Source organism: Ruditapes philippinarum, unplaced genomic scaffold (genome assembly GCF_026571515.1).
Source record: "Ruditapes philippinarum isolate M1 unplaced genomic scaffold, ASM2657151v2 ctg3732_1_1_1_1, whole genome shotgun sequence".
In the NCBI taxonomy this organism is placed as follows: Eukaryota; Metazoa; Mollusca; class Bivalvia; order Venerida; family Veneridae; genus Ruditapes; species Ruditapes philippinarum.
In genome coordinates, this window is record NW_026852128.1 from 106,647 (window position 1) to 120,920 (window position 14,274).

Sequence of the window (14,274 nt, forward strand, 5' to 3'; positions counted from 1 at the left end):
TTACACGGCAATGGCATGATCTTCCTTTACTCCGAGGCAATTTCATTAATTTTTATTAATGTATATGTGACAAGGATCGAGAGATTGCAATCTCTGTGTCATTAGGAGATGTTCTTACAATCCTTTAGTTAATTTCTTTACCTTACTTTAATGTTCAACTTTTTTCCTCTTTTATGATCTAACATTTGTCAATTGTTCTACGTAAAATTTAAAAGGTTTTAGGCATTCAAATTAATGAATGTTTATAACCTTCGTTGATAATGCTAATAGCTTTCCAACGACTCAACGTTTCCGTTTAGCTTCTTTAGCATTAAATATGTTTATCGTGAATCAAACGCGTTTGCAACAACTTAAATTGGCTTTGCCATCTCGTAAATGGTCCGAAGAGGTGAAAAGATCATTGTGTTATTAAATATAAAGCTAATGTATCACCCCTATTTCATTTTTAGATATTTCAAAACGACCCATTGGCAGTTGTAAAAAAGGTGTTCTCATATTTTTCTGTTCCTTCGAGTTTTTTTTGAGTCTGGGACGCTAGTGTTGAAGATTGAATTCTGCTAGCATGTGCTAGGAGGTACCTAGCCGTAAGAGATGATGTCTCAAATTTACATGATCTATCATGAACAGACTTAATTAAACACAGTCTGCAATTTTCATATTTTCTTTTTGTTTTCTTTTAATGCTTCCGAGGGATTACCCCTTATCCAGATTATAAAATATGTTGAGGTCTGAACAACAATAAGCGAAGACTGCAATACACTTAAGAAGAAGCATAAAAATTTAGCATAATTAATTATATAAAAGTGCCAAAAAATATCGACTAAAATTTACAATTTAATAAGTCATGAAACTTTTAAAACTGTGTGTATGTAGATTAGCCAAGATATGTCAAGAAAATACATGTCGATTTTTTTCAAGAAAAGTAAAACGATGTAAGATGTTGCAGTCCTGACCTTTTAAAGTTATTTACGCGAACTGCAAGTTACGTTTTTGATAATTATATAGAAAACATGTTTTTGACGAGGGAAACCAACTGCATGTTAAATCTGATAATCCCATTGTTTTCAAAGTTGTTTGGCCACAAAATAATCTCAATTCAGAAATAAAAATACGAATATAAATAATGCAACTCCTCATTTGTAAATGAATTAGTTCATTTAAGCAAAACAGCAAACTTCACAACTAATGTGTGTTTTATTTAATATTGTTCAAATACCGTTGGTTGCCCTTGTTATCAGTATCACAAACATGTGATTTTTTTAACGAAAATTTATCAAATTAAGTGTAATAGTGTCTTCTACAAATACGTATACGCACCTTAAAAAGATATAAGCCGGAAGCGACAAATTGTCACAATAGCACTGGTCTTGACATAAGTTAATTGACTGCTATTTGAAGCATTGCTCTAAGCCCATCCTTCTTTTTAATCCCACTAATGAGGTAGAAAGAGATCTTCAGCGCAATTCTAAATTATGCAGTTCTCTTACGACTAGAAACGATTTTATGTCTTCAAATGAATGACAATTGAAATGACATTTTGATATCTTTTAGAGTTTATACATGTAGTAGAGTAGATTGATCAGCAATGGTCACAATTTCTATAAGCAATTCAAATTTTGATAAAATCTAGACATGTATCATTGGAATATTCTCATGTTTCATTTGAATATTTCAAAAAATATTAATTGAAAAAAAAAGAAATAAGAGTTATAATTATGAAATGAATATTTATATGATGAATAAAAAAACATTTTGTTTTAGAACAATTTAATATTTGCGATATGTGTAGATAATGATTTATTTATCATGTATCTCACCTAGCTGACGAAACGTCGGTGGTTTTACTCGGGTGCTCGAGTTTGTCTAAAATAATATACGGAGAGTAACCCGCAGTATTCCTTACAGTAACACTGGGATGTCGCAATATGCCATCTATGTTGTTTGTGCAACGTAAAACCCAACAAGATTAAGAATCATACTCTTACCAACAACGGCCACATATCATTATTTCGTGAGTTATTGTCATGTTCGATGCTAAACATCATCAACATATACAATAAGTATTAATTGTTTATTAATAGTTCCATTTTGGACAAATTCTTTTATGAATATTCTTATGATTTAGTATGAACATTTATGATATGAATAATAGAATAATAGTATTTTGTTCTAGAACAATGGTTTCTCTGATTAGTTTCATATCACTTAATCGCAAGGGATGGTTGAATATGCAACAACTCCAACAACAAAATGTCAATTTTTGTCAAATTCAATACATAGTTTTTTAGACATTATAAAGTTGTATTTTTTATAATGTTCATAGTAACATATCGTAGTGTTTATAATGTTTTAGCACTTACTCATATACAAGAACAAAATCTAATTTAAAAAATACATTTTATTGCATGTTTGTCTCATGTAAAACAATGATACGAAAGTGATATAGTTTATTGTCATTTGAAGAGTGAATTTTCTAATTCAACTCGATCATCATTTATACGTTTAATCATCCCAGGTAATATCTAATAAATATATATAATATACATGTTTATATACTTAATATTCTCTCTGTACAGAAACAATTCTAATGAAGAAAAATAATTTATTGTAAAGAAAATCACTTTTTGAAAATATATCTTCCGGATTTTACAGTTGATTAACACCACAATCTACGATAAATTAACGAGCTACAATATCTATTAATACTTTAGGTAGATCTAATGAATGTTTAAAACACATAATTATATAATCTTTGTAAAGAAATAACAATATTCAGGAATGATAAATGCTTGTAAAGTAAATCGCTTTTTGAAAATACATCTTTCGGATTTAACAACTGATTAACATTTTAGTAACGGTCGGACAGATTCAATTTTTTATACTTTTCACTTGAAACTTTCCATATTTAGCTGCTTAATTAATACATAATCAGGGTAGATTTTCTCCAAACTGTCAGTTCGTCTGATATATTATTTAACAAAGCTTGAACTGATGACAGCAAACATTATTGATTGGTTTGATATCAATTAATTATTCTCTTCCACAGACTTAGACTGGAAGCTAAGACGAATAAATAGTAGGCAATTAAAATGTTATTAACCTTAACCATTAGGTTGGAAAGCTTTAACATACAGTTACGAAGCGGGAAATTCATCAGCTTCACAAACGTAACATTAATCAAATGTAAATTAAACGTTTGTACAGATTATGTATGAAGTTGAACAAATAAAAATTAATTATTCAATGTGATTTAAATGTGTTATGGTCACAAAGGTAGTTTACACTCAATTCACTTGCATGTGTATAACCAAATGTCGTCTGCAAGAAAGGACAATTTAACGCAATACTTACTTTTCACAAGACAGGAGATTTGACTTAACTAGACTACTTATCAAGAATATGAACACAAGTTAATTACCCACGAAATGAAGCATCACTCTTAACCTATCTTGTATAATCGCGCTAATGATACGACATGGGATTTCCGATGCATTTATATGCTATTTACTGTGCAGTAATGCCGTAGAAAGGATTATGCCAATCAACACAAGACAAAACGAAACATTTTGGGTTTAAGATTAATAACCGAATGTCATTTGATTCCACTTCTTAAAGTATGGCTGTTAAAAATTAAAAATTAATAAACAAAATGTTGAAATGTAGGTTTTATTGGTGCTGCTTATTTTAGAATATAGATGATAAATTTGCAATAAGATATGAATATCTTAATATTTTGATATTGAATTGAAACGTATATGTTCACATGTGTTGACAGTGCTTTACTTTTATACACATGTTCGCGTATACAGTAGAACGAACAAAGATAAAACAAATCCACTCATTAAGTCTGTTCATGAGAGGCAATAAATAAGATGCATTATCTTGCCCACCCCCTACCAATGATTTCATACTTAGACAAAAATATCTATCATCAAGCAATGTATACAACTATTTAAAATGAATAGTTTTATACAGTCATATGGAATCTTATACAAACTATGCGTATATACGTTTATCAAAATATTGATCCACTTTGTTGCAATTTTTATTAATTCTTGTTTGATATATATAAACTTAAGACAAAAGCACACAGAAGCAAAAAACAAAGGACACTTTATTAAATTGTTATTTTGCGTGACACAAAGGACATTTTATTAAATTGTTATTTTGCGTGAAAAAAAGGATAAGAAAAACAAAGAGTTTGATCATAATTTTGCGGATGCCCTTACAAATTAATGCATGAACATTGTAAATGATCGACTATCTGTCCACATTTCAATCATCTTGTAGCATGAAAACGAGACAGTAACCCATTTTGGGGGATATGGTAAAAGTCGTCCATACGTCCGTCCTTCGTCCGACATTTTTGTCCGGAGCATATCTCAAAAAGTATTTGAGGTATCAACTTGAAACTTAATTTTGTGGATAGATCTTATAGAGGAGGAGTGCAGTGTACAAGAATGATAACTCTACTTTGAGTTATTGCCCTTTGTTATTTTTCAAACTTAATTTTTGTCCAGAGCATACCTCAAAAAGCCTTTGGGATTTCAACATGAAACTTCATAGGTGAATATATCTCACTCAGGAGGTGTGCAGTGCACAGGAATGATAACTATACCCTTCATATTTTTTTAGTAATTGCCCTTTGTTTTTTTTACAGCCATCAGTATTTACATAGGTTGTCAAATCTGTAATCACTTCATCCATCAGTTTTTATTACCAGAAGACCTCTTAACATTGAATTATTCTGCTCTACACATTACATTTCAATGATAAAAAACAGCGGATGGGGGGGAAGGGCCCTTTAATATGGCCTTGTTTTTTGTTTTTATTTTGGGGAGACGGACGAAAAAAACAGCAAAACGGTAAAAATAAAAATTCAAAGACAAATATAATCATAATAACACCATCTTGAAAACAAAATGATGTTTCATATTATGTCCCCTAAAACTAATATATCATATTTTTCACACTTGCACAAAGTCGAACCGTTACTATTGTGCATGTCTTCACATTTTTAAAATTGAAATTGAAAACTCGCACATGATAAAAAACACTATAAAAATTGACTTTTTCCCTTGATTTTCAATTTTGGAGGGCATATGTTTGGAATGTTTTTTTTTCATTGAATTTACTTAAAATCAAATTATCATAATAACAAAAACGAAAATCATAGAAGAAATTATGCTATTGCACAAATACGAAGTATTTATTTCGACTCTGTTAATTGTATGGCTTGCAAGTTTTTGTCACCTTGCTTTTATTAAATAATCTCAAGTATTATTCACCAACGAAGTAAGCATTTTGTCGTAGCACCTCTGTTACATTGTTCACGCTATGCAAGAGAAATTATTATATAATATGCACATAATTTAGACATATAATGTTAAATGTTTCTTCATTAATGCATAATGAAATCTATATCATAATATAATTGATCTTAATTTACATGATATAATGATATGAGAATTTTAAAGAACAACAATTGAATTTACTTGTCAGTTGCAAGGTTAATAGTCTCCCCTTAATTACATCGATTTAGTATCTTATAATCTGCAGCATTAACGCCGACTAAGTAAATTTCAGCCTTTATATATCATAAAGCGATGAACATTATTACCGCGAGAAAATAATGTCACATGCTAGCAAATGAATATCCACTTACTGAAGTTACAGCTGCAATATGCAAATGGCGTAATGTCTTGAAAAGGGAGTGAATTATGCGCTGCTTAACTTAAGATACATATGGTATTGTATGCATGTAAATGACAGACACAACAGTTCAAGCACACGTGCATGAATATAGAAAAATAAATTTCTTCATGTTAATTGCTCTATTTAGATTGCAATTTGGTTGTACTGAATCATCACATTTTGTATTGTAACTGCGTGTTGCTAAAAAGCTTTTTCGATGCACGTATATCGCATTAATAACTTTTCTATCTTGAAAAAATATTTGAAATGATAGTTTAACGTCTCAGTTCCTACTAAAAGGGCGCAAAGAATAGAGGAATTGATAAAAGACTGACCTTGATTTTCTGTCAGAAAATGGTATTTCCATGGTATTTATGCCATCGACGGCAGCATTTAAAATAAGTATCTGCCTACAACCGCAGCATCTTTTCTTCGACCGGACCAGATTGAACGTCTGTAAAACTTTCAAGAAAAGACTGACAGGGTAGATTTTTGGCTTGCGTGACGTCAATGGATGAACGTCTATATTAATCACACAAAATCCTGACATTTGGTTAAAACTTGAATTATTTTGAACAAAAAACAGACATTTTCACGGATTTTTCCGAAGCTGTCACTTTTAACCTGCTTAACATAGCCTAAAACAGGAAAAAACGAGTCCAAATTTACCTAAAAGTATCTCCAGTCAATGGACAATAGTTTCATAGCAATGTAATGGGCCGTATTTATGTAATATAATAATACCAACCAAATTTATAACCTTCCTGTACCGAGCGATAAAGTTCAGGTATCTGCCATCACTGCAGTGGTCTGCCATCACTGGCGCCGGTAATACGGTGTGTTGAATTTGGCAGATTTCTCTCAAATCAAGGCTTGCAAGGCCTGTCTTTTTCCTTTCCTGTACCTGACTTCATTTTAAAGGATAATGCAAAATTACAAGAATAATAACAATCATTGAATAATATCTTGGCTTTTATTACACTTGAATCAGAGAACTGCTTTTCTTTTCAACACTTCAACAACGCTTTGAACCATAACGTTCCTTTTTCTGATTTTAAATGTTTATCTTTTTCATTTTGATTTCAAAAAAATCATTTGGACATAAACTTTTGTTACGGAATAAAGTTCTGTTTTTTTCCAATATAATCAGATGATATGTTAAGTATATCTATTAATTTAAAAATATTCATTTGCTTAAGAGGGATTGTGTCCCCCATCAAACAGCTTTTAATAATCACATAGACTTTATTCCTGCATGTAAAGACGATTAAGGTGCACATTTGTATTACAGAGATATATAATGAACCCTTTTGATGCCCGAGATAGGAAATTGCTACTAAACACGCTTTATACAAACGGATGAAAGCAAGTTTATTGAGCGATGATTTAAGCATACCTCTTATCATATCCTATATGATCTCGCTAATGATGCAGCATAGGACTTCCGATACATTTGTTTTATTACTGTTTTGTAATGCCGGATGATAACATTGTACTAGTCTTAAATAAAGATACAATCTTAAACGTAACCAATAACAATAAGCTTTTCAAAAGGAGCAAAATGATTAAATAAAAAACTTCAGATCACTTGCATACGTTAAGCGGTATTTATATTTTTCAGGATGTCTACTTTTATGCATTGATCCTCAGTTTACCTTTTAATATTTCATTTCGAATCTAACATAGAAAGTTAAGATGCGCTTAATTTAATTTTCCATTTTCCTACCTTAAAACAGACAAAGACATATTCATATTCTGCTGCCCATCAGTAATAGCAGCTTGCTAAAATAAGTGTGTTTTTTTCATTTATTTCATATTTCAAAACATTTAAATACAACAATCATTCAAATTTACACACAATATTTGTAACTAAATATAAAACATATCATTCTCATATAAAAACACATTCATTAACCAAACATTAACCAAACATTCACTTATTACAATCAAGAAGCAGACGTCACAGACTCAAACGCATATATTCAAAGGAACAAAAATAATATTTCTATTTCAACAAATGAAATAAGGTTGATACGACAGAAACTCCAAAGAGAAAAATAAATTAAGTGTAAAAGCAAACTTTAAACAAATTAAGAAAGAAAGAGAATAAACCTACTAAAAAAACTAGCATTCTTACACTAAAAATTTCACACACACATACACGCACGCACGCAAGCACTCACACACATACACAAGAAAGGAAACAAAAGAGACAAGTGTATCAGTTTCATTTAATTTCTACGTTTTTGCTAAAATAAGAGTACATGTAGATCTATTACGTAATATTTAGATTTTTAATTTTAATTTATTTGATAATACTTAAGACAACATAGATATACAGAAAAATGTTTTCCCGTAACTTGTTCATATTTAACTCTCTTTCTTTCCAGCGCAACAAACACTACAGCAAAATATTAGTTTGTATGTGCGCGCAAAGGTTAATCAGACTGTTCAAAAACAATCCCAACAGGTGCTAGTGTACACATTTGTGTGCCATATCGTAAAGTAGCATTCGTAAAATGTTTGCAAGAAATCACCCAAATACTAACTAGGAACTGTCAAAACAGGTTCATATCGGGTCAGAATTTTTGTTTTTTCAAATTTTTAGATTTTTCACACATTTAGTTTAGCTCTAGATAATATAAATTCGAATTTCAAACATATGGTTAAGATGCTGATAACATATTTGTTCTATTTTTATTCATGATCTTCCAAAAAAGTTATTCTCGAAGTATTTTTTTTGCAAAACATTTGAATGACTCAAACACTTCTTTGATTATTAGTTATTGCAATTACATGTAGTTCCGATATAATATTTTTTCTTTAATTGAAAAATACATGTGTTCATATGTTGCCGTTGTGATCGGGTTGTTTTTATGTGTATTAACATAAATGTAAGAAAAAACAAAAGAAAATCTTTCATGTACAAATGCTCATTTGTAAATTAACATGCCGTGCCAGTATTCATAAAACGATTGAAAGAAAATATTTAAACCTCATCTGACTATTTGTTATTTCAAATAAATCCTGTTTGTTTTAAAATCAGCATTTATATTGAATATTTACAAACATTGATTTGACATTGTATCATTTGCAAAATGTATGACTTTATGTTTAAGATTTAATTTTATAAACGCAACTTAACCAGGAAATACATTAAAAACTTCATTTTCTCAGGATTGTTTTGTTATATGCAGAGCTTTTTGAAGGCTGATTCTTTTTGTTGCAAGAATCACAGCTCTATCTGGATAAGTGTTCAGAAGGGTTATAATTACTAACAGTGAAACTTCATTATTTCGTCAAGTTTATTTGTAAAAGTATGACAATTACTATCCAATATTTTGTCTATCTTAGTTCTCTTCAACAACGATCCTAACTTTCATGTTTACATTTTATTTCAGAAAAAAATCGTTTTAAATTTCTTTATTCCAAAACCTGAGTGTTTTTGTCACACAAAAAAACATATCTTAAAGTTCGCGATCGAGACATTTCTTCTCATATATGTAAATCCCAATTTCTGGTACATGGATTATGACAAATGTGTTAATATTTTACCCCTGATATCCTTCAATATGTTGCATGTTCAGTATAACAACAAACAAACGCACACACTATTCTCATTGCATTATTTAATTCAAGTTTTCTTCGGTTTCCATTTTCACAAAATACATTTTGTAACTGAAAACATAATACAAAGCTGATTTCTGTTAGGGAGACCACTTCTTAGACAGAACAGTTTTCGATAAAGTTCTGATGTTGTCAATATATGAGTTGTTTGGCATATAAATGCAAAAAACTGAACTGATTTCCATCCCAAACAAGCCATTACAGATAGATATGGAATCGACCATTTCGCAACAGCAGCAAACTGTACATTACAATATGTTATCATTTAATTTTGCAAAAATATACGATAAAGCGAGGCCTTAATTTGCCGGTTATTTATACAAAATCATAGCCAAAATAAATTAATTAATATTCAAGTTATTCAAGTTATTCAGATGTTATGTAGATGCCACCGTATTTGATTCGCTTTCGTTATAATTCGTCACGAGAAAGTGTCCTCATGTTGGTGCCCATCAGATCCTTATTCGTAGCGTTAATAAGGAGCTGATTTTAATCAGATGATAATTAGAATATATCAAATTGTGATAGGTCTTACACATCCTGATATTGTAAGTGGGTATGTGAATGAAAATATTTCGATTACTCCTGTTCGTTTAACCATACAGTTTAAGAATATAGATACTATAGTAACGGTAACGTTCATTCAAGAATTGTAGAATACAAAACAGTCAACAATAGCTTATAGCTCTTACTTTTACATTTCTTACGAACACATACATTTTGCAGCGTTAAAATGACAAAAATAGATTCAAGTTAAACATTAATCTGTATCTTCTTATTGTTCTTATTTAAGAATAAATCTATCAAGGAAAACCCATGATAATATTTCAATTTGTTCAAACTATTTATGTAATGTGTAAAATATTTATTTCGGAGCGATTCTAATGCCAATAAATAACGTGAAACTCGCCATAATCTGTTTCATCCATTCCTTAAGCTCGTATAAAATGATTCGAAGCGGATTTTGATCCTAAACTTTGCTTTATAATGATTGCGATTATAGTTTTCAAAACAAATCAGAACATAGAATTAAGGATTGTTACATGTTAACAAACAGCAAACCCCATGTTCAATAGGCTATCAAAATTTTATAACAGTTTTTCGATAAAATATTTTGAATTTGAATTGTAAACTTAAAAACATTTTGAGCAACGATTATCTTTTAATATTTTCGTGACTTAATTCTCTTACAACTTTTTTCAACATTAAATGATACTTTAATTAATAATTCTAGATATATACGTTTTGTCTGCACATGGTATAGAAATTGTAATAATTGTCAAGGGTATAACACTTACAAAAGTTACTGTATGTTTTATTAGGTATATTCAGGATATACAAAATTTTTGTACATAAATTTTAATCAGTACTCTTAAGCAGAAACAGTATGAGATCTTATTATATAACTACAATATTTTTATTGAATTCCTTTATCGACAAACGATTGAAAAATATATCTAAACTGTACTGTTGTTTTATTGATCTTCAAAAGTGTTTTGATTCTAATTAATACAGGAATGGCCTTTGGGTTAAACTTTAAAAAATGGGGATAAGTGGTAGATTTTTTAATGTTTTAATACGGTAACTTTATTATGAGGCTAAACTGTGTGTTAAACATTTTGATCACTTTTTTATTGTGTACGATTGTGATATAGGATTTTTTGCAAGGGGAGATTATGTTACCTCTGTTTTTCTGTTTATAAACGATGTAGAACTACATGTACAACATGATGCCTGTATTTCTCCAGATCATCTTTAAATTTATTTATTACTTTTTGCAGATCATGCAGTAATTTTTTTCATGAACTGAAGAGGGTTTACAAAACGAGTTTGGATAGTTTACAGACATACTGTGATAAATGGAAACTTAAAGTTGATATTGCTAAATCAAAAATTATGATTTTCAAACTAGGTGGTAACAGCAAACGCACTAACTATTGCTTTAAGTATGATGGATAAACTATTTAAATTGTTAATTCTTTCAGATATCTTGAAATTGTATTATCTAGCGATGGCTCATTTTCGGAAGCTATAAAGACTCTTTCAGGAAAAGCCTTTAAAGCCATGAGCTATTTACTTTCAGTTACTAGACCATTTGAAATACCTGCAAAAAATGTGTTAAATCGGTATGACAGTTATTTTGCATCCATATTTAATTGGTATTGTAAAGAGGGTAGGATTTACAATTTCTGAACAAATACAAAGGGTTCATAGGAAGTTTCTAAAATGGGTTTTAAATGTAAAAATGAACACATGTAATGCTGTATTGCACGGTGAAACTGGTCGTTTTCCGATATTTTAAATACGGCAAATAAGAATTTAAAAACAAAAATTGAAATTTTCCTTAGAAAAAGTAATAAAGTATTTTGTTTCTTTAACACATGACCGATAGAGATGCATAACAAACTTAATGGCTTCTAAAATTAAGCAAGTGTTACAAGAAATGTTTGGTTATTTCCTGAATCTGGCAATGTTAATATTTTTATTCCGATACTAAGAACAAGACTTATATATATTTATATCAGTAACTGGAGTAAAGAGATGTAAATAATAAAAGCTCAATTTCTTTGTTTAAAGAAGTAAAAAAATAATTTTGAATTATCAGATTATGTAAATAAGATGTTTTGCACAAATTGAGAAATTCAATTACAGATAAACTAAGATTGTCTTCGCGTCTGTACATATAGAGACTGGCAGACATAGAAATATTGTTAGTTCGGAATGAAAATGTACATTTTGCAACCTAAAAGACATAGAAGATGAATAACATTTTGTTTTAATTTGTCCTACTTATCTTGATTTAAGAAAATTGTATTTACCACGTTATTACTATAGACATCCCCAGTATGGTTGAATTTATTGATCTGCTAAATAAATGTTATACAAATATTTTGTATTTTGTAATAAAGCATTTGGTATTTAAATGAAAATATGAATAATGTATGTGACTAGTATGATAATACCAATGTTAAAGACATTTTCTACAGTTTTATGAAAAATTAATCCTTTCATAGAATTTTCTAAATTTTTTGTATGATGAGTAAAATTTAATGACGAATTTAAAAATAAAAAGAAAACTATATGTTGCCGTATTGGATTTCTTGTAAAATGGTAGTTTCCATGGTAACCGTATATCTAAAAACTGTCAAAATAGCCTAACTGTGTAATAACCAATAGAAAATGTATAAGATAGCTTAAAACACACAACGAGCATTGTTTTATGCAAAGATAATCTTATCTAATGATTCTGTATGAAACAAACGATAATCTGAACATATTTTTTTTAAAAATGAGTTCTCCATGTTCCTCAACCGAACAAAAAATGAGAAAAATAAACATGAATTCTAAGAATAATTAGAGATATTGAAAAAAGTGTTTCATAGGATTTTCTAATTTTTTTGTATGTTGTGTAAAATTTAATGACAAATTCAAAAAGAAAAAGAAAAATATATGTTGGCGTGTTGGATTTTTTGAAAAATGGCAGTTTCCATGGTAACCGTATATCTCAAAATTGTCAAAATAGCCAAACTGTGTTAAAATAATGTATAAAATATCTTATTACACTCACAATAAACATAATTTTATACAAAGCTTACTTTATCTTAGGGTTCTGTATAAAACAAACGATAATTGGAACATATTTCTTTATTAAATAAGTTTTCATGCTTTTTAACTAAACAAAAAATGAGAAAAATAAACATGAATTCTGTAAAAAATTAAAGCTATCAAGAAATTTCTTTCATAGAATTTTCTACATTATTGATATATCAAGTAACATTTGATGGTGGATTCAAAAATAGAAATAAAATATAGATGTTGACGTGTTAGTTTTTTGAAACGGGCAGTTTCCATGGTTACCGCATATGCCAACTGTCAAAATTACCACGCTTTCTTAAGAAATATCAGTGTTATACTAAATGTATTGTCAAATATACAACAAAAACATGTTGTAATAAAAATTTCTTTTTCTTTTGATGTTATATTAAGTAAATTAATTTTGATACTGAATATCTTTTTAAAACATATCTAGGGCCATATTATTTTTTTCACTCGACTAACATATCCGAACAGTAAGCAAGTATTCAGAAATTTACAAAGAAAATAATGAAATTCGGAACATTTCTTAGATATTAATTTTGTTTTTTTATTCAACGCTTTTAAAATATATCATTTTAAACTGCTTTGCCCAGTTGTCTGCCAGTAATCAAGTCGCGACGCACTTTGTCACTATACCACAAGTGGGTGGGGTAACGTGGGCAGAATTATCATCAATGCTGTCGTACTAATGCTTGGAGAAATCCTTTATGTGATGTTGTCTAAACGACCTCTTATTCTTTTGAACCGATCTCCCTTTGAACATTTAGAAATATCCATTCTGTATTATTTACTCATTATTTGCTTATAGCCGAAATTTAAACACTTATCTGAATACTATTCAACTTGACCTTCATTTGAAGAGAAATTATCCGTGATTATCTTTCTTGGAAGCGCATAACGATGCGCACATAAAACTACCGAAAACGTCTTTAAATTTGTATGTTTGTATTTTTACTCTCGCTGTATTTTGTATTTATGTTTGAATATTTGGGTAATGACGAGGAACGGTTATGTTCAAGTCATATTGAATTATAAAACCTGTTCTGTTCTTAAAAACTCTCACTTTTCAGCACATGTCTTTTTGATATCTAAGACAAAAAAATAAGACAATATTATATTGCTTAACATCGTCCACAGTGTCCACATCGAGTTTAAAACTAACACATTAAAGTGATTTGTAAATGGCTGTTGTCTTTTATGGCTCTGTGTTTAATTGACATCTGGGTCAAAGTGAAAATTGTTTTTGTCACCACTTTCATATTTAAGAATTAGGCATCTTAACGGAAACGTTTAGTCGTTGAAAAGCTATTAGCTATTAGCAGCTGAGACAATTAACACTCAATGAGTTGAGAGCCA